Source organism: Cervus elaphus, chromosome 25 (assembly GCF_910594005.1).
Source record: "Cervus elaphus chromosome 25, mCerEla1.1, whole genome shotgun sequence".
Taxonomy (NCBI): Eukaryota; Metazoa; Chordata; class Mammalia; order Artiodactyla; family Cervidae; genus Cervus; species Cervus elaphus.
Genome location: NC_057839.1, coordinates 39,774,763 through 39,800,113, shown reverse-complemented (window position 1 = coordinate 39,800,113; position 25,351 = coordinate 39,774,763). Strand labels below are relative to the sequence as shown.

The window sequence follows — 25,351 nt, the reverse complement described above, 5'->3', positions numbered from 1 at the left end:
TGAAATGACTATCCTTGGTACGTATTTGTTTGTTTAACCAATTTCTAAGCTTTATCTATCACACCGTGTCACCAATGTTTTTGTGAAGAATTTTTAAAATATGGAATTGTTATTTTCACTTTTCTTATAAAGTTGCCTACAGTATTTTTCATAGTTAAATTTTATAATCAATAAATTTGAAATTCATGACAGCTTCATTGACCTCTTTCTTTCAACCATAGTATTTTTCTTTTTCTTTTTTTTTTTTTTTTGGCCCATGGTGTGGCATGCAGGACCTCAGTTCCCCAACCAGGGATCAAACCTGTGCCCTTTGAACTGGGAGCATGAAGTCTTAACCACTGAACCTCAAAGGAAGTCCCTTGACCGTAGTATTTTTATTCAAGAAACTACACTCTCTACTGAGCAATCCACAGGCAGTTCTGGGCAAAGTCTGCCAAACTGAGTCTATTTTCAAATTTTAACTTTAAAACTGGGATCTGTAAATATTTTAACCCTAACATTTCCAGGCACTTTTTTAAAATCTCAGAATACTTTCCTCAACAAATATTTTTACAAGATAAAATTCTTATAAAAAAGATGTTCTTTTTATAATTCTTCTAAATATTTCATGTAATTTAGATTATGGAAATCATAGGTCTTCTCAATTTCAATGCATTCCAAATAGAATAAAAATTTATCAAATTGAAAATAAAATCTTCTCAAAAGATTTTTCCACATGTTGATCTATTTTACAGTTTCAGCATTTCTTAACTAATTTGTTCACTTCTCCCCTTGCTTTTGTAAGGATAAATATTAATATCTCCCTGTTTGCAAACTTTGTTTGTAATAATTGCAGTTTACTATGAACTTTAAAAGTTAAAGGCACATTTGTTTCCTTTATTGATTAATTATTTCCAAATAATTTTGAAAAAAATACAATGAAAATTTAGAGGATTTTTTTTCTCCATGGTCGACATATAAGTTGATTTTCTGAGCAATTCTTCAAAAAGTTCAAACATTTATAAAATTCAGTAATGCATGTCAAGGAGAAAGTACATACTGTCTGTCATACTGCAGGTTTTGTTTGCTTTTGTAAGGTCACTTCATCACACATACACACACAAAAATATTGTGATTCAGTTACTCTATGTACAAATTTAACCACTATCAGCTTCTACTTCAATTACTAAAACATTGAAATTTGGACGCAATTAAGTGTTGTGTGTGCACCAAACTCAATTCCAAGTACATTTCTGCTCCATAGAGAGAATGATTAGAGCGTAGTTTTTACAATGGTGTTCAGTTCAGTCGCTCAGTCGTGTCCAACTCTTTGTGACCCCATGAACCGCAGCACGCCAAGGTCTCCCTGTCCATCACCAACTCCCGGAGTCCACCCAATCCCATGTCCATCAAGTTGGTGATGCCATCCAGACATCTCATCCTCTGTCATCCCCTTCTCCTCCTGCCCCCAATCCCTCCCAGCACCCGGGTCTTTTCCAATGAGTCAGCTCTTCACATCAGGTGGCCAAAGTATTGGAGTTTCAGCTTCAACATCAGTCCTTCCAATGAATACCCAGGACTGATCTCCTTTAGGATGGACTGGTTGGATCTCCTTGAAGTTCAAGGGACTCTCAAGAGTCTTCTCCAACATCACAATTCAAAAGCAACAATTCTTCGGCACTCAGCTTTCTTTATAGTCCAACTCTCACACTCATACATGACCACTGGAAAAACCATAGCCTTGACTAGATGGACCTTTGTTAGCACAGTAATATCTCTGCTTTTTAATATACTGTCTAGGTTGGTCATAGCTTTTCTTCCAAGGAGCAAGCATCTTTTAATTTCATGGCTGCAGTCACCACCTGCAGTGATTTTGGAGCCCCCCAAAGTAAAGTCTGCCAGTGTTTCCACTATTTCCCCATCTATTTGCGATGAAGTGATGGGACCGGATGCCATGATCTTAGTTTTCTGAATGTTGAGCTTTAAGCCAACTTTTTCACTCTCCTCCTTAACTTTCATCAAAAGGCTCTTCAGCTCCTCTTAGCTTTCTGCCATAAGGGTGGTGTCATCTGCATATCTGAGGTTAGTGATATTTCTCCCAGCAATCTTGATTCCAGCTTGTGCTTCCTCTAGCCCAGCATTTCTCATGATGTACTCTGCATGTAAGTTAAATAAGCAGGGTGACAATATACAGCCTTGACGTACTCCTTTTCCTATTTGGAATCAGTCTGTTGTTCCATGTCCAGTTCTAACTGTTGCTTCCTGACCTGCATACAGGTTACTTAAGAGGCAGGTCAGGTGGTCTGGTATTCCCATCTCTTTCAGAATTTTCCACAGTTTCTTGTGATCCACACAGTCAAAGGCTTTGGCATAGTCAATAAGGCAGAAATAGATGTTTTTCTGGAACTCTCTTGCTTTTTTGATGATCCAGGGGATGTTGACAATTTGATATGCTCTGCTAAAATTTATACTCATAGTATCACAGTAGCAACAAATAGTTTTATCTTCAATGTTGACTGTTTAACTGAATTTATCACAGTATTCACAATGAAGTCAGAAGTTTCAGCACTTTGATTTCATGAACTGTCAGATGGAAAAAGAATTGAATCATTAACCAAAATTAACTGATGTCCTCACTGAAGCATTTGATGATCCTGACATAAAACTGGAATTATTTAATTGTTCACCAAATTCTTACTGCTAATGGAACCAACATTTTAACATTGCTTTGTACGTGCACAAGAAATCTTGAAATTGAAAGTGATTGAAATTATTTTAGGAGGACAAAAATGTGACCTAAATGAAAAGTCACACTTCAGAGTGATGTGTAAACATACCTTTCCACAGCTGCACATATTTAATTGTTTGCTTTGGGCACAATCTTGTAAAATAACATCCAACACTGAAATAAGTGCTTTGCTTCTTTAGCAGATGTGTCTTGGCTTTTTATACGTTTAGCTACATCACTAAAACCCCTGATGTCAACCAACATTTTATACACATTTTATATTCATCATCAGTTTATAAAAGAACACTCAGGACTTTATTTTTCATTAAACATGCTCTTTCAGGCTTCTGGCTTGGTTTTGGGCTGTTGTTTCTTTTGTTTTTTAGCTTGTTGCTGCTGAAAGTACACATTGCAAAATGTTTAAATAGAGTTGCCACGTAACAAATGACAAAACCATTACAGCTAGAGAGTTCATGTTATTTTCCATATGTGTACCTGTCTCAGGACTGTTCAGCCTTTATATGCAGCACATAATTTGCATACACCTAATCTGTAATTTCCTGTGTTTCCCACTGATGGACAATCTCATGGCTTTGCGAACCTCCCCGGTTATGGCGCATAACCTGGGCCCAGCTGGCTGGTAGACCAAATGGCCAGCAGAGGCAGCCACTTGTCAAAGAGAAAAAGGAGTTAGCTCAAGTGTGGATGCTCTTCTTTTTAACATGCATGCTATTTCTGAAAGGGAGGGGTTAATTATATTGTATATGGAAACAGTGGAAAAAAGAGGTATGACTTATCATTAGTCCTCTTTCAGAGTTGACCATATGTTTAAGTAAAACCTGCTCACTGCATGTGCATGTTTCACATGACTGGGTAGAAGCTAAAAGCACAAGGTAGAGGGCTGCTATTAGTTTTCTTTGCTGCTAAAAATTTTCCTCATTCATAAAATGGGAATAATAATAGGTCTACTTATGAAGTCACTGTAAGAAGTTAGAGTTAATATGTATAAATATGCCACGGTCAAAGGAACCATTTTATCAGAATTAGGTATTATTATTATAACTATTACTGCTTTCTAAAAAAAAAAAAAAAACAACACTGTGATTCCTCATTGTTGAGATTTTTAGAAGCCAAAGTATTTCCAGACCCTTTGCTGTCATGTTCTATGACAAATGGCGCTTTATTCGCCAATTCCTTTATGGCTGTATCTCTGCAGATATTACTTCCATTGCTGCAACTGCAGCAATCAGCTTTCATGGACAGCTTTGTTACAATTTCTTGGCTCATAGGAAAAATTAAACTTTTTTAAAAAAGTAAACGTAAGCATATTCCACATAAACACTTAGTAAGCCATAGTTTCTCCACTTCAGATTCAAATAGCTAGTTTTATGAAGGTTCATTCAGAAATTTCCATCTCTCTCCCATTTTATTTAATCATGTTAGTTTCAGTCCATAGCTCTCTTTCCTTTGAGCTCTTTCTGATTATTCAAATTATTAGTTTTGAATTACCTGTCATTAACAATGAATTTGGGTTTCCCTGGTTGCTCAATGGTAAAGAATCTGCTTGCCAGTGCAGAAGACACGGGTTCAGTCCCTGGTCGGGGAAGATCCCACATGCCTCAAAGTTACTAAGCCCATGCACCCCACCTATTGAGCATGTGCTCTAGAACCTGAGAACCACAACTGCTGAAACCTGTGCACCCTTGAGCCCATGCTCAGCAACAAAAGAAGCCACAGCAATGAGAAGCCCATTCACCGCTACTAGAGAAAAGTCCACACAGCAACAAGGCCCCAGCACAGCGAACACATAAATAAATAAATTTTTTTTTTAAAGAAGAATAAATTTGGATTCAGATAGTCCTAGGTTTAAATACCAGCTCTATGCTTTATTAACTGTGTGGACTTGGGTAATTTCAACCTATGTCTCACTTTTAATCTGTTGAACAGGATAATAAGAAATACTTTGCATCATAAAACATGGGATGGTGAAATGACATAAAAACTGGTATATCTCTCAATATCTTATTATAGAAATAAAATATAATTATAAATATCTCTATTAAAACAGCATGTAGTACATATTTCATTAATTATGTATTATAATAATAAAAACTATTATAGAAAACTATTCACCAAGATAACATTAGACATTTATTATTATAAAAATTAATAAACTATTATTATGAAAAACTGTTCCCCCAGGATAAGAATGATCTCTGTGATAGTCCAATAGAGACCTCCTTCCAGGCAGGTTTACGACTCTTTAACAAATTTAACAAATTCTACAAATTGACCTATTAACCAACTTTAAAACCCTAGCTGTAAGAACTGAGATTAATACTTTAAGACAATCAACACAAATCTGGGCGTCTTCTTAATGCTCAGATCATTTTTTTCTTATACATTGCTTTTCTGTACCTTACTCTCATTGTATTTGTCAGCTCTTTCATGTGTCTAAATCCATCTGTCCACACATTGTGTGGAAGTGTGCAAGTTTTGGTCAGAAAACAAATTTTCAATACAGCATCAAAAATAAGCATCAAGTACATCATCATACATATGTGAGATGTTCAGGAAGTAGTTGATAGGATGATCTTTCCGAGAGCAGTTAACGTTTATAGATAGAATATCTTCTAAACGCAGATGTTTAATATTAGTGAAAGCCAAAATAAAATAAAATAATGAAAACCAGTACTGAAGAGCTCTTACCATGTACCAGGCAGTCTTCTCAGTGCTTCACCACATAAACTCCCTCTAATCCTAGAACAATCTTACAGTTGATACTACTATTGCCCCATTTTACAGATGAAGAAACTGAGTCCCAGGAAGGTTAAGTTCTTGTCGCAGTGGCAGAGTCAGGTTACAAAACCAGAGAGTGTGGTACCACAGTCCACATTTTTCTGTCTGTTTTTTACAGTGTTTTTTTTTTAAGTATAATTGCTTTACATTGTTGTGCTGTCTTCTGCTGTACAATGAAGTGAATCAGCTATGTGTATATGTATAGGTATATCCCCTCCCTCTTGGACCTCCCACACACCCACCCCCATCTCACACCTCCAGGTCATCACAGAGAAACACACTTGCAGCTCCCTGTGCTATACGGCTGTTTCCCACTAGCTATCTATTTTACACACGATAGTGTCAATCCTAATCTCCCAAATCATCCCACTCTTCCCTCCCCCCTCTCATGTCCACATGTCCATTTTCTATTTCTGCCCTGCAAATAGGTTTATCCGTACCATTTTTCTATATTCCTCATATATAAGTTAATATAAATATTTGTTTTTCTCTTTCTGACTTCCTTCACTCTGTATGACAGACTGATGTCTCTACATGCATGTCTCTACAAACGACCCACACCAGGCAGGATGGGCACCACCAAAAAAAAATCTACAAACAAAAAATGCTGGAAAGGATGTGGAGAAAAGGGAACCCTCTGGCACTGTTGGTAGGAATGTAAATTGACGCAGGCAGTCACTATGGAGAAGAGTATGGAGGTTCCTTTAAAAACTAAAAATAGGACAATCATATGATCCAGCAATCCCACTCTGGGGCATATACCCTGAGAAGACCATATGTAAAATGACACATGCACCCCAATGTTCATATCAACACTATTTACAATAGCCAGGACATGGAAACAGCCTAATGCCCATCAACAGATGAGTGAATAGAGAAAATGTGGTACAATGGAATGTATATATACTACTCAGCCATAAAAAGAAACAAAATTGGGTCATTAGTATAGTTGGCATTTTGAACCTGTAGCTGTGCTGCCTGTCCGCCACCTTGCCAAGTGCCATCCACACCAGGCACGCACACCACCCTTGGGGGAAGGGACTGGGATGGAAATCCGCTGCGGTAGAGAGCATGCACAGGAAATATACTCAACGAGGAGACATCCCAACATGTTGCAAATGCTTCACGCCTGTTGCTCTTCCTTTCAAAAAGGCCACCCGTTTTAGCTCTGCACACAGAACGGGCTTTCCACTCGCGGAGCCATAATACTCACTGCGATGCTCCGTTTCCCAGCGACCCTCTGGTCCTGGAGCCTCTCGAAGATACCCTAGAACATGGTCCCACATTTTTCCTCTCTGCACCCACTTTCTCCCTTTTCTGCGATGTTGTCAAGGCAACCTATACCCCTATACACTTCTCTCTCCCTCTCTGGGTGGACTTGGGGAGGTGGGGAGGATGCGTGGAGGGGCAGGTCTCACTAGATCCTGCGCATCTTATTTGAACAGAGTGCCTGACGCTCAGCGCACTTCTCACTCCTGCCCAGGCCGGACACAACCCAGCTGCCCGTTCCCTAGAGCCCGGGCAACCCCTGCCTGGCTTGTCTTTCCCTTGCCCTGTTTTTCTGAAAGGCTTTTCATCACAGCTTTTTGCTTTGGAATACAACAAGGGCTTCCCTTGTGGCTCAGCTGGTAAAGAATCTGCCTTCAATGTGGGAGGCCTGGGTTCCATCCCTGGGTTAGGAAGATCCCCGGGAGAAGGGAAAGGCTACCCGTTCCAGTATTCTGGCCTGGAGAATTCCATGGAATGTATAGTCCATGGGGTCACCAAGAGTCAGACAGGACTGAGCAACTTTCACTTCACTCACAACAAGGAAGGGCATAGGTGGGCAGTGATGGCTTCTTCTTGTCCCGTCTCCGTGGTCCTAGGTGGCCGGCCCTTTTGAGCCGCCACACATCCCGCCCCCTGCTCCCCCCAGCGCCCCCTTCCCTGCTGCCACTTGGACCAGTCGGACTGCGATGTGATCAGCTGTCCTGCCCCCACCCACCTCCCCTTTGCTCCCCTTCCCTTTCCTCCCAGTGCTTTCGCCATCATGACCGCAGCATCGGCCCGGTTCCAGGAACGGGCTGCTGCACGATGCCCTCTGCCAGAGAACCACAGCTGCCTGTGGAATGCCAGAACCTTCCAGAAAAAACCGACTGGAGAACTCCACTCTTAAAGATCCCAGCTCAGGTCCTCTTTCTTCCAGAACCGTGGTCATGCTCTGGCATGTGCCAAATGTCTCCACACTCAGTACTTCATCTGCACTCCTTCAGGGAGAAATCCCTTCACATCTTTAGGGTAAGTTGAGACTCAGAAAGGTTAATAAGTGGAGGCAGGGAGAAAGGGCCACACTCCAACTCTGCAAGCATTGTCTCCAGGTGGGCATTCCTGGAGCTATTGACCAATGCTCAGGGCTACCAGGCAACTCATCCTAGACCCTGGAGCTGAAACGGCCCCCTCCAGCCCCCAGTGCAGAGTTCTTTTCTCTAGACCTCCCAGGAGTTAAATCCCTCCATCCTCAGGTCTCCTACAGCACATGACAGACATCACTCCCATCTCCCACAACCCCTGATTCTAATCCACTGGGCCACCAGAGAAGCCCGTTGTACATCTTTATAGTCAGCATCATGTCATTCATCTTGAAAATTCTCAACATTTGCTTTATGGAGATACTTTAAGACAGACAAGGGTCTCACAGAGAGAGAGAGAGATTTTGTTAATACTTAGGATCAGGAAATTGGGGAAGTTCAGTTCAGTCACTCAGTCGTGTCCGACTCTTTGCCAAAACATGGACTGCAGCACGCCAGGCTTCCCTATCCATCACCAACTTCCAGAGCTTACGCAAACTCATGTCCATTGAGTTGGTGATGCCACAAGCCATCTCATCCTCTGTCATCCCCTTCTCCTCCCTCCTTCAATCTCTCCCAGCATCAGGGTCTTTTCCAATGAGGCAGTTCTTTGCATCAGCTGGCCAAAGTATTGGAGCAGCTTCAGCATCAGTCCTTCCAATGAATATTCAGAGTTGATTCCTTCAGGATTGATGGATTTGATCTCCTTGCAGTCCACAGGACTCTCAAGAGTCTTCTCCTACACCACAGTTCAAAAGCAACAATTCTTCAGCGCTCAGCTTTCTTTATAGTCCAACTCTCACATCCATACATGACTACTGGAAAAACCATAGCTTTGACTAAATGGACCTTTGTTGGTAAAGTAATGTCTCTGCTTTTTAATATGCTGTCTATGTTTGTCATAGCTTTTCTTCCAAGGAGCAAGCGTCTTTTAATTTCGTGGCTGCAGTCACCACCTGCAGTGATTTTGGAGCCCCAGAAAATAAAGTCTGCCACTGTTTCCATTGTTTCCCCATCTATTTGCCATGAAGTGATGGGACCTGATGCCATGATCTTAGTCTTTTGAATGTTGAGTTTTAAGCCAGCTTTTCACTCTCCTCTTTCACTTTCATCAAGAGGCTCTTTAGTTCTTCTTCAGTGTCTGCCATAAGGGTGGTGTCATCTGCATATCTGAGGTTATTGATATTTCTCCTGGCAATCTTGATTCCAGCTGTGCTTCATACAGCCTGGCATTTCACATGATGTACTCTGCACAGAAGTTAAATAAGCAGGGTGACAATATACAGCCTTGACGTACTCCTTTTCCTATTTGGAACCAGTCTGTTGTTCCATGTCCAGTTCTAACTGCTGCTTCTTGACCTGCACACAGATTTCTCAGGAGGCAGGTAAGGTGTTCTGGTACTCGAATTTCTTGAAGAATTTTCCACAGTTTCTTGTGATCCACACAGACAAAGGCTTTGGCGTAGTCATTAAGGCAAAAGTAGATGTTTTTCTGGAACTCTCTTGCTTTTTCGATGATCCAGAGATGCTGGAAATCTGATCTCTGGTTCCTCTGCCTTTTCTAAATCCTTTTCTAAATGTTCAACATTTGGAAGTTCTCATTTCATGTATCACTGAAGCCTGGCTTGGAGAATTTTGAGCAATACTTTGCTAGCACAATTGCGGGGTAGTTTGAACACTCTGGCATTGCCCTTCTTTGGGATTGGAATGAAAACTGACCTTTTCCAGTCCTGTGACCACTGCCGAGTTTTCCAAATTTGCTGGCATGTTGAGTGCAGCACTTTCACAGCATCATCTTTTAGGATTTGAAATAGCTCAACTGGAAATCCATCACCTCCACTAGCTTTGTTCATAATGATGCTTCCTAAGGCCCACTTGTCTTCTCACTCTAGGATGTCTGGCTCTAGGTGAGTGATCACACCATCATGGTTATCTGGGTCATGAAGATCTTTTTTGTGTAGTTCTTCTGTGTATTCTTGCCACCTTTTCTTAATATCTTCTGCTTCTGTTAGGTCTGTACCATTTCTGTCCTTATCGTGCCCATCTTTGCATGAAATGTTCCCTTGGTATCTCTAATTTTCTTGAAGAGATCTCTAGTCTTTCCCATTCTATTGTTTTCCTCTATTTCTTTGCATTGATCGCTGAGGAAGGCTTTCTTATCTCCTTGCTCTTCTTTGGAACTCTGCATTCAGATGGGTTTATCTTCCCTTTTCTCCTTTCCTTTTGCTTCTCTTTTTTTCTCAGCTATTTGTAAGGCCTCCTCAAACAACAGAAGAATGGATGTTTTTGAACTGTGGTGTTGGAGAAGACTCTTGAGAGTCCCTTGGACTGCAAGGAGATCAAACCAGTCAATCCTAAAGGAAATCAGTCCTGAATATTCATTGGAGAGACTGATGCTGAAGTTGAAGCTCCAATACTCTGGCCACTTGATGTGAAGAACTGACTCAATGGAAAAGACCTTGATGCTGGGAAGGATTGAAGGCAGGAAGAGAAGGGGAAGACAGAGGATGAGATGGTTGGATGGTATCACCGATTTGATGGACATGAGTTTGAGCAAGCTCCAGGAACTGGTGATGGACAGTGATGGACAGGGAGACCTGGCGTGCTGCAGTCCACGGGGTGGCAGAGTCGGACACAACTTAAGTGACTGATCTGAACTGAACTGAAGGGGAAGCCCAAAGAAATTGAGCAACTTGCCCAAACTCATACACTCATTCATCCAGCTGGAAATAGACCTTCCCAGTTCAGTGAATCCAAACCCTTTGAAAATTGGAGGGAAAAAAGGAAGGAAGGAAAGAAGAAAGGAAGAAAGGAAAGAAAGAAGAAAGGGAGACAGAAATCTTCCAAAATGTCCTCCTTTCTCCTTCAGCCCACACTCCCCTGGAAGCCAGCGCAACACTGCCGTCTGCCGTCCTTTCTCATAGGCCTTGTAGAGGTGGTCATAGCAGGTTTTCAAACATCTAGGCAGAACTGGATGAGGAAAATGCTCCCTCCACTGGTGCTCTCTTCCTTTCCTCAACCATTCCTTCCCCTTCCAGGAATTCACCTCTATGTGAAAGGTGGAGAAATTTTTACATTCAAGTACCTTTCATCACAAAGAGCAAAAATTTTACCCAATACAAACGTCCAAAATAGGGGAACAGTTAAGTACATTATGATATACCTACAGAATGACAGCATATGCACTCATTGACAAATCATACTTTGATAATACAATGAATTCATGCATAACATGGAAAATACTCATATCAACTAACAGCTAATGAGGGTTTGGGGCATCTCAGTTGGCTTAGTAGTAGAGAATTCACTTGCCAATGCATGGGACACAGATTCAATCCCTGAGTCAGGAAGATCCCCTGGAGAAGGAAATAGCAACCCACTTCAAGAGAGAGGGGACATATATATACTTACAGCTGATTCATTGTTGTATAGTAGAAACCAACAAAATATTATTAAGCAATTATACACCAATCAAAAATAAATTTGAAAAAACTTCTTTCAAAAAGAAATACCATCTAAGGTAGTTGTCCATGGTCAGTGGCAGTATGCATAGCTTTTGCTTCCTAAGTATGTTAAATATTTTTCAAGCATTCCACAGTGAAGAACTATTTTTCTTATTCTTTGGTTTATTTAAAGGCACAATAAAAGCTCTTGTAAAAAAGTATTGCTCCCAAGGAAATGGCAGCTACATAACCAGAGTTTGCAAAGGAAGGAAAAAGAGGAGACTTCAGAAACAGTTCATGGAAAAGTGAGTGAGGCTGAGCCACCTTGCTGCCTACACCCCATTCCCATCTCTTCCAAGCCTCTTCCAAGCTCTAGTTCAGGTCCTGCTTTCACTCAGAAGAACTGTCCCAACTCAGGACCTGGAGGAGAGAGACAGGAGCTACTTGCCTCATAGTAATAACTAACCAAACTCCTACCTTGGCCATCATCTACAGAATTTTCCTCAGAAGGGAAGTCTCCTTAAGTCCCCTGCTCTGAGCTGTATCTCCCATTGGAAAGTAAAAACCGACCTCAGACTTCTTAACTCAGGGAAATTACCCAGTCCCTGTACTCGGCATTTCACATGATGAGGCTTCACTGGTGGCTCAGATGGGAAAGAATCTGCCTTCAGTGCAAGAGACCCGGGTTTGATCCCTGGGTCGGGAAGATCCCCTGGAGAAAGAAATGGCAACCCACTCCAGTATGCTTGCCTGGAGAATCCCATGGACAGAGGAGCCTGGCCGGCTACAGTCTATGGGGTTGCAAAGAGTCAGACACAACTGAGTGACTAAGCATGCATGCACAAGGGATATTACGAAGGAGGCCAGGGAGGCTAGAGGTGGACCCAAGAGTCCTGTGCCCACTTCCTTCTCTGGGTCAGCTCCACCCAGTTTTCCCAGAATGCCCTGGGCTTTGAGGAATGGCAACAAAGGGGACTATCTGAAATGTACCTCGTTCAGCTTTCCCCAGTGTGACTTGGGCCACCACACTGTTCTTTCCGGAGCACTAGGACTGTGCTGCTCACTTACTTTTAGAACACGCACTTCTGATGTCCACCGCCTGCAGGAACATGCGTGTGAACACACTTGCAGAACCAGCAAGTGCACTGGCAGAGCCACAACCACAAACGCCAGCGTACATCCCCAGGGCAGGGCGCCCCAGAGATAATCATAAAAGCCGGTACAAGAAGGAGAGCAGGCAGATAGGCAGGCATCTGAGAGTCCGCTTTCTTCTCCATCTCCTTTGATGTATCTTCTTCCTCAACCTGAATCCTGTTGACTAAAAAAAGATGCACAATGTGAGAGTCTCGAGTTAAGGTTTATTGGGGGCAAAATGAGGATGCAGCCAGGGAGACAGCTCCTCAGGGAGCTCTGAGAAACTACTCCAAAGAGGTAGTGGGGGAGGACAGTATACATGTGATTTTGATAAAGGGGGAATACATACAATCTAGCACATTTATTTTTTTAGAAAGTTTCTGCTGGTCTCACGAAGCTTCTGCTAGTCACAAGAAACAGTTGTCACAATGAAGGATTTTAGTGCTTTTGTAGATATGAGGAAATACAAGAATTGGGCTCATAATATCAGCTCTTGAGAATATCTAACAATCTGAAGACCTGTGCTGCCAGTTTTCCCAGAGCACAGAGTGCCTCATTTCTGCTCTTCACCTTGAACTCCTCCAGTGGGTGTTGAAGGTCAGCAGCTGCAGAAGCACATGATTTAATCCTTGTAGAGGTAGATGGCAAGCACCCACGGCAAGTGCCAATTTGTAGTTCACAACCATAAAGGCTGGAAAGCCCCAAGACTCAGTCCCTAAACCTTGTCTCTTCTCCAGATATCCATATCATGGAAGATCGCATCCAAACAATTCAATAAGCTGACAGTTCCAGCCAGGACTCTCTCGTTAACTCTTATAACAACAATGTTTACAGACCACCTAACCATGGGTAGCAAAACAATGACTAGAAATAGCACAGAGACTTTAAATTCTACTTTCAGGATATTTTTATTTTATCTTGGAAAGCAGGATTCTCTCCATCAAGTCTTTAAAAGAAAAAAAAGGAAGGGAAGGGAAAGAAATTCTGCCTTAGGGACTTTCCTGGAGGTCCAGTAGGTAAGACTCAGCACTCCCAAAGCAGGGGGCCTGGGATTCAATCCCTGGTCAGGGAACTAGATCCCACATGCTGCAGCTAAAGACCCCACATGTCTCAACAAAGACCCAGAATGGCCAAATACATTTATTTTTAAATTTTTTTAAAAAAAGAAAGTCTGCCTTAAAGCGTTTTGCAAAGAAGTTTAAGAAAGTTCAGATGAGCAGAGTAGAAGATGAGTTTCATGACATGGATGATTGTACTAACAATAAAATTATACAATTTATTTTTTGTAAACACTTTCAGATTTGTTCTTTCATTTGATATTCATAACAACTCTATGTAGCTGGCAGATGAAATAATTTCATCCACGTTCATCCTATGTAGAAACTGAAGCCCAGGGAAAGTGATGTTCAGAAGATCATAGTCAAAGCATGGCTTAGCCAGAAATGCAGCTTCAGTCTCTCAGATCCAAGCCTTGGACAGGTCAGTTGTACCTCCTTGCATCCCATCCCCCTCCTTGAGCCTTTCACTGCTTATCAGCTCCTGGGAATCATAGCAATAAACAGAAAGAAGAGGAGTAGACCTGGATTTTCTTTTTCACCTGATGTGCAATGATAGTCTTCATACCTACCACTGAAACCCTAAGAAAGTTTGTTAATTTGGATTAGATTCCAGTCCTGGTGCCTGAGTGATTCCTTGGACTCAGCAAACGGACCAAGTTTCCAGAGCTCTGAAGACCAGGGGTAACACCCCAAAATATGGACTCATTTTCCATTCTACCTTCATTGGTGGAGCAGCTGCCAAGAACAAAAGCTAAAATCTGGCAAACAAATGCCATATTGCCTCATGAACTGAATGCTTTTCTGAGGTATCCACCTGTGTATTTGGGGAGAAACTTTTGAGAGCAAGTTGAGGGGCAACTGTCCTTCTGTGAGATTAGAGAGATTCCATGAAAGAATCTGGTTGTTGTGAAGGAGGCAATGGCTCAGGCAGAAGAATTGGCTGCTGGAACTACCAGGAAGCTGGAGAAACAGAAGAAAGAAAAGAAAACAGAGGAAGGAAAAGGAAAAACTGTCTTTGATTGCTTCAGCATCTTCAGAAAACAGCAGTAGTACCTGGAGGAGTGTGAAGAAACAAGCAAAAGACCTAAAAAAGAGTAAAAGCAAAATCTCCGGGCTCCTCAGGAGAATAGAATGGAAGACCTATCTATCTCCTTCTCCAAATCCAAGAAAAAGAAATCTTTTTCCAAGGAGGAGCTGGTTAGTAGTGATCTTGAAGAGACAGCCGGCTATGAAAGTCTTCCCAAGAGGAAGAAATCTTTCCCCCAAAAGGAACCTGTTAGTGACCCTGAAGAGTCAGAAAATAAGCGGGTCCCCAAGAAAAAGAGGAAATTCTCTTCCAAGATGGAGCCACTCAGCAGGGGGCCTGAAGAGGCTGCTGCCAGCAAGAGCAGTGGCTCCAAGAAAAAGAAAAAGCTCCAAAAGCTATCCCAGGAAAATTAGAATGGACAGTTCCCTAGTGGGGCATAACTTGCAGAGATCTTTCCCAACCCATCCCTTATGGCCCAATAAAAATAAAAACAAATTCAAGAGAAAAAAAAAAAAGGAAGATTAGATTCAGCTACACATCTTGGGGGGTGGGGGAGTGGAGAATGGCTTAAAAGAATACAAGGTTTATTTTCTCTCACATCAAATATGCTGAAAGTAGGTGTTCCAGGGCTGGACAAAGTCATCAGAGACCCAGGATCTTATCCCTCTGCTCTGTCATCTTCGGCACTGGCTTCCATACCCAAGTTCCCTCATAGTCCAAGTTGGCAACTGGCGCTCCAGTCATCAACTGTACATTCCAGCCTAACATCAGAAGAAAGCGGGAAAAACTACAGAGTCATCCTCTGAGAACAGCATCGAAACATGTATATTATCAAGTGTGAAACAGATCACCAGTCCAGGTTGGATGCATGAGACAAGTGCTCGGGGCTGGTGCACTGGGATGACCCAGAGAGGGATGGGATGGGGAGGGAAGTGGGAGGGGGGTTCAGGATGGGAAACACATGTAAATCCATGGCTGATTCATGTCAATGTATGGCAAAAACCACTACAATATTGTAAAGTAATTAGCCTCCAACTAATAAAAATAAATGGAAAAAAAAAAAAGCTTTACAAAAAATGCCATAGAAGCCTTCTATTCAGATTTCTTCAAACAAAATTTTATCACATAGCCAAATCAAGCCACAAGAGAGGCTGGAAACAAATCTATATTCTAAGTGGCTAATCCCTACCTAAACATTATGTTCCTATTAATAAGAAGGGGAGAATAGATATTGGAAGGCAACCAGGATTCTGTCACCTAATTGCATTCAACTGAGGACTAAGAAAAATTTGCCTCCTATTTCAAAAGGCCCTAATCCAACACCTCAGGACTTCCCTGGTGGTTCAGTGGTGAAGAATCTGCCTGCCAATGCAGGAGATGCAGGAGACAAGGGTTCAATCCCAGGTTCAGGAAGATCCCCTGAAGAAGGAAATGGCAACCCACTCCAGTATTCTTGCCTGGGAAATCCCATGGACAGAGGAGCCTGGCAGGCTACAGTCCGGGTCGCAGAAAGAGTCAGACACGACTTGGCAACTAAACAACAACAGCAACACACATATATGCATATTAATAATGTATATTAATGATAATAATATATATCAACAATAAATAAATAATTAATAATATATTAATAATTAACAATAATTAATAATATAGTTTTAATGTGGTCATTCCACCACTGCCAAAGACAGATTAAGTAATACCAGATCAGTGCTCAGGCCTCAAATGACCAAAGAAAGAAGACAATATATGTGAAACAGTTGTTTTTAGATGATGGACAACCAGCAAGAGAGAACTGTAACTCCAAAGAAAAGAGAAATAAATGAAATAACCCCTATGATGACCACATTTCTCTCTGAAGGTATTTGTTAGACTCCAGACGCAGTAGGTACAACAAGAGATGTTGTTGTTGTTCAGTCACTAAGTCGTGTCCGACTCTTTTGCAACCCCATGCATGACCTGTAGTCCACTAGGTTCCTCTGTTCATGGAATTTCCCAGGCAAGAATACTAGAGTGGGTTGCCATTTCTTTCTCCAGGGCATCTCCCTGACCAGTGGATTGAACCCTCGTCTCCTGCTTGGCAGGCAGATTCTTTACTACTGTGCTGCCTCAGAAACCCACAAGAGACATTAGTTGAAGTGAGCTGAGGTGGCTGAGATTTGCAAGGCAGAGAGAAGGACGCTATGCATGCAGAGATGTTGCTTTAGGAATCTCCTTAAGTCTTTGACTGGATACAAGTCTGTGCCTGTATAGGGTAATACAAAAGAAGACCAATTAAAGGAAAACAGAAACTTGACCAAATATTCTGGATAATTTTTTTCTACCTCATAGCATTAAGGCCAAACTAAACCTAGAGTAAAAACTACTTCAGATTTACTTTAATGAAGCTTAAAAACAAGCCTCAAAATGATGAGACACTCTGCCAGTAAATTAATTACATGACAGAACAAATCTATTCACTCTTCCATTAAAGGAAAATGAAAAGATCCAACCAGGAAATGTTTAAAAAAAGTCCACCTAGAATTCTATAATTAAAAAAAAAAAAAACTTCAAAAATGAAGTTTAAATAAAGACGTTTTCAAGCAAACAGAACCTGAGAAAACTCATTGCCATTGTTAAAGTGCTTCAGGTTAAAGGACAATAACTTCAGATGGAAATTTAAACCTCTGGAGATAAATATAGACGACATTTATTTCTCACTTTTTAACTCTTTAAATAATAGTTAACTTTTTTTTTCCCATTTATTTTTATTAGTTAGAGGCTAATCACTTTATAATATTGTAGTGGTTTTTGTCATACATTGACATGAATCAGCCATGGATTTACATGTATTCCCCATCCCGATCCCCCTCCCACCTCCCTCTCTACCCGCTAACTCTGGGTCTTCCCAGTGCACCAGGCCCAGCACTTGTCTCATGCATCCAACCTGGGCTGGTGATCCGTTTCACCCTTGATAATATACATGTTTCGATGCTGTTCTCTGGAAACATTCCATCCTCGCCTTCTCCCACAGAGTCCAAAAGTCTGTTCTGTACATCTGTGTCTCTTTTTCTGTTTTGCATATAGGGTTATTGTTACCATCTTTCTAAATTCCATATACATGCATCGGTCTTTATCTTTCTGGCTTACTTCACTCTGTATAATGGGCTCCAGTTTCATCCAATAGTTAACTTTTAAAACAAACCCCAAAAAAGTACTGTGAGATTTATACCATATGAAGAAGTAAAATCTATCATAATAATAGAACAAACAAAGGGAGGAGGGAAAGGAAGTATAATGCTATAAAGTTTTAAAATTCTATGGGAAATAGCATAAAATCAACTTTTTGCCTAACTCTCTTACCCTTACATTTCTTATTCCATCAAATCCTAATGAACCCAGTTTTTGTCCTCAACATGACTTTCAGTCCCTACTCTTCGACGTATCCTCCTCTTGCCTTCCAACTCAGCAGGACCCTGTGGCCACAACATAGAATTGTAGATACTATAGAGCTAAGAGTTGGACGTTATCCACTGCAAAACCCTTACTTTATAGATAAAGAAAGAATTCAGACCTCCAGCTCCTTTCCTTTCGGATACACTTACCGCGATCCTTTGTTTCCATGACCAATGCTCCGCTTGCCTTGTTAATTCCCGTGCTGTGCACACTTCCATTTAATTTCTCCAACTTCATCTTTTTATATTCATTGCTACAGTTAATTGCTTAAGAAATTATTAATCATATCTAGAGCTTCTATTGCCATTTTCTGCATCTCAGCCAGGTTTTCAATACTGCTCCAACTCTTTTTTTCCATCTCTTTTTAGTTTCTAGTAGAATTTATAATTTCAGTTTTAAAACTTTTTTTTTTGGATGTGCCATTCATCCTGTGAGATATTAATTCCCTGACCGGAGATCAAACCCAGACCCTTGGCAATGAAAGATAGGAGTCCTAACCACTGGAATACCAAGGAATTCCCCTCAGATGCTTTTAGTTTTCCTTTGTCTGTGTTTGTCTTCTTTCTTACCGGTGGACATTGTAAAATTTTGGTTTTCCAACATTTGAACCACCCATACGCATTCCTATGGGGAATTTCCCATTGTGGGAGGCAGGTTTTTTAAAATAGCCTCTAAGATTCCTGGCCTTGGTGTACATGCACCTTCTCCCAGTGATTCAGACACTACTGTTGTGAATTCTCAGTTATTCAAACACAAATTTCAGATGTAATCAAGTTCCTAGATCAGTTGGTCTTAAAATAGGGAGATTAGTCAGAAGAGTGTGACCTAATCACCCTTTAAATCTGGGTCTGGTGTTGGGGACAGAGAAAGTCAGAGAGATGTGAAGCACAAGAGAGGGATTCAATGAGGGTGAAATGTTCCATTCTTGCTTTGAAGCTGGAGGGGGCCATTCACAAGGAAGGTAGGCAGTCTCTCACCTCTGAGAGTGTCCCCTGGGCAGCCAGCACATCACTCAGCCAGCATCATAACCACAAGGAACAGGACTTTCTACAACCACATGAGTTTGGAAGAGAACCCCGAGCTCTAGCTGAGAGTGCAATCTGACTGACACCTTGATTTGAGTTTTGTAAGACATGGAGCAGAGATCCTAAGACTTCTGACCTACAGAACAATAAGCTCATATGTGAGTGTTGTTTTAAGCCCTTAAGTTTGGTAATTTTTTATGCAGCAGAAAGAAACTACTATACCAGTCCATTGCAGGATGAAGGCATATGATTTAGGTTTGCCTCTGTTAAGAACAAGACAACAGGGAATTCCCTAGCAGTCCATTGGTTAGGATTCAGTGCTTTCACTCCCAAGGGCCTGGATTAGATCCCTGATTGAAGAACTAAGGTCCCACAAGCCACGCTGTGTAGCAAAGAAAAAAAAAAAAACTCAAAAAAAGAATTTCCTTCCAGAAACAAACAAACCAAGACAACAGGCCTAAAATGAAGTCACTTATGCTAAGCCTCATGTCACCAAACTAAGACTTAATTATAGTCTTGACTTTCCCAGAAATGAAATCTTTCCCAGAAATGATCAATCAAGAATCACCTAATCAGGACTTCCCTGGTGGTCCAGTGGCTAAGACTCTGAGCTTCCCATGCAATGGACCCAGGTTCGATCCCTGGTCCCTCATGCCTCAACTAAGACCTGGTGCAACTGAAAGAAAAGAAGAATCACCTGATCAGCTCTAGTTAGGCAATCTGCCTTATAGAGCTCTGACATTTCCTAAAGGACTTCCCCGGTGGCTCAGTGATAAAGAATCCTGCGATGCAGGAGACACAGGAAACGCAGATTGAATCCCTGGGTCGGGAAGATCCCCTGGAGGAGGGCATGGCAACCCACACCAGTATTCTTGCCTGGAGAATTCCATGGACAGCAGAACCGTGCAGGTTACAATCCATAGGGTTATAAAGAGTCAGAAATGACTGAAGGCACTGATACGGAGCATTTCCTAAAGGAAACCAACCTGCTTTTTCTCTTCATACAGCTTCCTTCTTCCTGCTCCCTTCTGCTTATAAAGACGGATCCCTGAAGCTCCTTTCTATCTGCTAGATTGCAGGCTGTTTGTTTCAAATCAATTTTCGTTCAAATAAACTCTTAAAATTTTTAACTTGCCTCAGTTTGTCTTTTAACAGTTCTGGTATCAGAAGAGGGAATCAAAGAAGACTCCGCCCACCCACCCACCAGGAGAAGCCCCTCAGGAGCAAAGAGCAACCAGACTCAGGTATGCTTGCCGCCGCTTGACCTGCCGACATTCTTAGAGCCCTTCGAGGGCGTGGGTAAGGCCCTCTAGCATTCTAGTTCCTCTGTTTTTGAATTATGAGTTTTCAGATTTTACGTAAGCATTTGTTTTTCCTGGCTGAGCCCCAAAAGTGACAAGAGATCAATTTAGAATCCAGTCTGGGTTGGACTAGGTCTTTCTTAGTAATTGGACTGGGTTTAGGTTCATACTGAGGTGCCACTTAGGAACTGGACAGATGAGGCTGTTTGGGTGAATAAAATTTTGTTTTAAGGCTGAACAAGTAGGTTACACTTACCAAAGATAACTTGAATTATAATGGCTGAAGTGAAGAACTTTTTTTCCCCCAAACTTATTTATTTTTAATTGAAGGAAAATTGCTTCACAATATTGGGTTGGCGTCTGCCATACACCAACAAGAGTCAGCCATAGGTATACATGTGCCCCCCTTCTTCTTTAACCTCCTTCCAACCTCCCACCCCCTTCTACCCCTCTAGGTTTTTACAGAGCCCCAGTTTGAGTTTCCTGAATCATACAAGGAACAATGGAGACGCAGACAAAGAGAACAGACTTATGAACACGGCAGGGGGTGGGGAGGGGTGAGGAGAGGGTGAGGAGAATGGAGAGAGTAACATGGAAGCATATACACTACCATGGGGAAAAAAGGTAACCAATGGGAATTTGCTATATGAAGTGGATAAATTTTAATCAGATAAGCTTATCCATTCATGAGGTGTCCTTAGAGAGAAAGGGGTCTCAACCAAGCATTGACCACAAAGGGTAGAAGGAAACTTATTTTTCCTCCTCTACAGTTTCTGGTGGCCAGGATGACACCCCTAGGACAGCCTACTTGCTCTAGAACCTGCAGACGGGATCCTGGGGAAACTGGCAGAAGCCTGCAAAGGGAGAGAATTATTACCCAAGTCAGCTCGCCTAGATCTCTATCTGTCATGCCAGGTGAAGAGAGAAGGTAAAATTTCATGTTGTCCTTTCTTTTTAGATTGGCAGACAGAAAAACACATGTAAGAATTAGATCTTTGAATTGTGACCTGTGGATTTGCTTTCAGGTACCTGTTGGTTGTCGATCCTTACCCAGCAATATCTGTTGATTTCTTATTTGCCTCATTTGTCTCATTTGTGTCCGAAGAGCTTGACTTGAAAATCATAGGTTAAGGGCTTCAAAAATATGGCTGGATAGAAATATGGGTTTTAGTTCACTTGCAGTTGAGATTCTATGAACTTAGTCAGTCCTAAAGGAAATCAACCCTGAATATTCATTGGAAGGACTGATGCTGAGGCTGAAGCTCCAACACTTTGGCCACCTGATGCAAAGAGCCACCCAGACCATGATGCTGGGAAAGGTTGAGGGCAAGAGGAGAAGAGGACAACAAAGGATGAGATGGTTGGATGACATCACTGACTCTATGGACATGAGTTTGAGCAAGCTCCAGGAGATGGTGGACAGGCAAGCCTGGCATGCTGCAGTCCATGGGGTCGCATGAATCTAGATCCAGCTCTAAATCTGGAACACAGAAATCTAAATCCAAAACACAGACATCTTTTGTTTTTCATCATTGTTGAACATCTCCTACCTAATATAAAGAAGCAAATTGAAGATGACTAGCTATTGAGCAGGGCTTCCCTTGTAGCTCAACTGGTAAAGAATCTGCCTGAAATGCAAGAGACCCCAGTTTGATTCCTGGGCCAGGAAGATCCTCTGGAGAAGGGATAGGCTACCCACTCTGGTATTCTTGGGCTTCCTTGGTGATTCAGCCAGTAAAGAATCCACCTGCTATATGGGAGACCTGGGTTCTATTCCTGGGTTGGGAAGATCCCCTTGAGGAGGGCATAGCAACACACTCCAGTGTTCTTGCCTGGAGAATCCCCATGGACAGAGGAGCCTGGCGAGCTGCAGTCCATGGGGTCACAAAGAAACAGACATGACTGAGCATAGCACAACAGAGCTACCAGGCAACCTCCATATCAGTCAGGTTTCAACCCAGTTCTTTAAGGAATTAAAATTAACACTTAAGTGCTGTTGATTTTAATTCCTTAAAGAACTGGGTCTTATACAAGACCCAGTCTTATACAAGAACAGAAATGTGACTCTACGAACAATTCAAAGCCCATCTATCTATTTTTATCAGTCTTCTAACTTCCTCTATTCACCTCAAAAGACTTGCAGATACTGTAAAAAGTCTGGACTTAGGAAACAGAAATCCTTCCTGGTAGAAATTCTTTCTCTGTGCTTTTTGATATGTAAGTATTCTACTGGTTTTCTCCAGGAACCAGAGTAATTCTTATCAGAAAAAAAGGAAAGGCTATTTTGCAAAGTAGACCAACAAAAAACTGAAAATTTCTTTCACAAAAATTAGTAAAAAGCTTTAACCACCTGAACAGGTAATCTTAACTTATTCCATCTGCCAGAAACACAATTTGGATCTACCTGTTCTTTTTTAAACTAGTGACTTTTGTACTATCATGCCCATCTTATGATTAAAATTTCAAAACAAAAGCTATAAGATCTCTGTTTGGGTCTGTATGTTTATGTATGTCTATGTATTTATTTACAGATGTCTGATATTTTTCTACCATGGGAAGGTATTACCAAAATTAATTTGTATAAAGCTCTATTTTATAGGCTTAAAGACAAACGAGACAAATGTTAATCAAATATACTCTTGAAAATGTAGAAACTAATTAAAATGTTTTTCAAGTTCATGTGATCTAGGATAATCTTCAGTAACTAAAAGCTAGTTTGTTGGTTTAATTAAAACAGGCATGTCAGTCTTCCCTGGTGGTCAGGTTAAGACTCTGCCTGCTATTGCAGGGGACATGGGTTTGACCTCTGGTCCTGGAAGATTCCAAGTGCCATGGAGCAACTAAGCCCATATGCCACAACTATAGAGCCCACTTGGCTAGAGCCCATGCTTCACAACAGTAGAAGCCACCATAATGAGAAGCCCACACACTGCAAGAAAGAGCAGCCCCACTCACCACAACTAGAGAAACCCCTCATGAAGCAAGATCCAGTGCAGCCAAAAATAAATACTAAAACAATAGAACTAATGAAAAATAAATACATAAAGCAAGCACGTCTTTAGAGTTATGAGCATTAAATATAATACCTTTATTCTACCTAATCAAATGCAAGTTCATGTACCCCATACACAGTACTTCCCTGGTGGCTCAGATGGGAAAGCGTCTGCCTACAATGCGGGAGACCCAGGTTTAATCCCTGGGTTGGGAAGATCTCCTGGAGAAGGAAATGGCAACCCACTCCAGTATTCTTGCCTGGGAAATCCCATGGACGGAGGAGCCTGGTAGGCTACAGTCCATGGGATCACAAAGAGTCTGACACGACTGAGTGACTTCACTTTCACTTTTCACATGCACAGTAAGGCCAAACAAACCAAAATGTCAGAGTTTGGAGCAGAAAAAAGTATATTGTAGGGCCAAGCAAGGGGAATGGGTGGCTCATGTCTCCAAACCCTGAACTCCTCCATGATTTGGATAAGGAGTTTTTGTTTTTTTTTTTTTTTTTTTGAGGAGTTTTTAAATATGCAAAATTTACAGTGAGGACTGCAGGGTGACTTTCTTCTGATTAGTTGATGGTGCTCAGGAATCTTATGCTCATCTTGAATTTACCATCCTCCACCTGGGTGGGAGACCTTAGTTCCTGCAGAAGAACTCAAAGATACTGTTGTATATATCTCTTCAGAAAGAACCAGGACCTTGCTCTACCACTGTAGTAGTTTTTTTTTTTTTGGCCATGCCACTCAGCTTATGGGATCTTAGTTCCCCAACCAGGGATTGAACCCAGGTCCTGAGCAGTGAAATCACAGACTCTTAACCACTGAACCACCAGGGAATTTCCTGCAGTATTATTTTCTGACTGGTCCTCCTTGGTTCCTGAATTTCCTTATTCCCCTAATTAACAACTGCTGAATCTGTCCTTTAATATTCAGGAAGGTCTAGGAGGCTGAAGCCTTTTTGCTACAAACGAGAACTGGGGACCTAGAAAGGATTTATATCTGAGAGAGCCCCACGGTCCTGCTCCCTTTCATAACTCTACTTGAAAATAGTTTCCAAAATCTTTTGGTAACTTGAAACCTTAGACTTAGAGTGAGATAAATTAAATGATGACTATTCATTGAGTATCTAGATCATTTCCAAATAAGATAAAATACTGAAGCATTAGCTACCCAGGTGGTGCTAGTGAACACACCTGCCAATGCAGGAGACATAGAAGATGTGGGTTCCATCCCTGAGTCTGTATGATCCCCTGAAGGAGGGCATGGCAACCACTCCAGTATTCTTGCCTGGAGAATCCCAAGGACAGAGAAGCCTGGTGGGCTACAGTCCATAGAGTCACAAAGGGTCAGAGATGATTGAAATGACTTAGCATACACACACACACACACGTCACCAAACTGAAATAATTATAGTCTAAACTCTTCCAAAAATGGAATATCAGACCAGTCAACTAGAAATCACCCAACCCACCACCACTTGGGGAGCTTGGCTCAGAGATTCCTATAATCCTCTAAAGGAAAGTAACTTTGCAGTAACCAACCTGTTTTTTGTCTCATATATTAATAACTTCTTCCAATTCCCTCTTGCCTGTAGAATTCTTTTGTACAGCTAATTGGAGCTCCTTTCTGTTAGATTGGGTGTTGACTGTTTGAAACCAACTTTTGCTCAAATAATTCATAAATTTTAAAATATGATTCACTTTATTTTTTACTGTATCTCAGATCCATTTTGCCATATTCAGGAGCCAGTGGCCCAATAAATAGGAACTGTGATGTTCTTATGCTCCCAGTGGTATTAGTAGCAGCTGCTAAAAATCAAGTTTCTCATGTAGAAGTGATGGCTATATAGGTGGATAGCTAGTACTAAACAGTTGTTGTTAAGTTGCTAAGTCGTGTCTGACTCTTTGTGACCCCATAAACTGCAGCACACCAGGCTTCCCTGTCCTCCACTAGCTTCCAGAGTTTGCTCAAATTTATGTCCATTGGCTCGGTGATGCTATCTAACCATCTCATTCTCTGCCACCGTCTCCTCCTTTTGCCTTCAGTCTTCCCCAGCAATAGGGTCTTTTCCAATGAGTCAGCTCTTCACATCAGGTGGCCAA

The 25,351-nt window shown here is 41.6% G+C and overlaps 1 long non-coding RNA gene across 2 annotated transcripts in view; it reads right to left on the bottom strand.

Annotated features, from left to right (window-relative positions):
* Positions 1-2,317: 2,317 nt before the first annotated feature.
* LOC122683544 overlaps positions 2,318-25,351 on the bottom strand; it is a 47,891-nt gene continuing 24,857 nt past the window's right edge. The window contains exons 3-4 of one of the 2 annotated variants that reach the window (XR_006337775.1): positions 12,345-12,594; positions 2,318-2,562 (exon numbers count right to left, since the gene is read on the bottom strand). This is a non-coding gene — a long non-coding RNA (uncharacterized LOC122683544). Of the gene's footprint in view, positions 2,563-11,233; positions 11,697-12,344; positions 12,595-25,351 lie in introns of those variants that run through there. The other variant, XR_006337774.1, reaches the window with a different exon arrangement.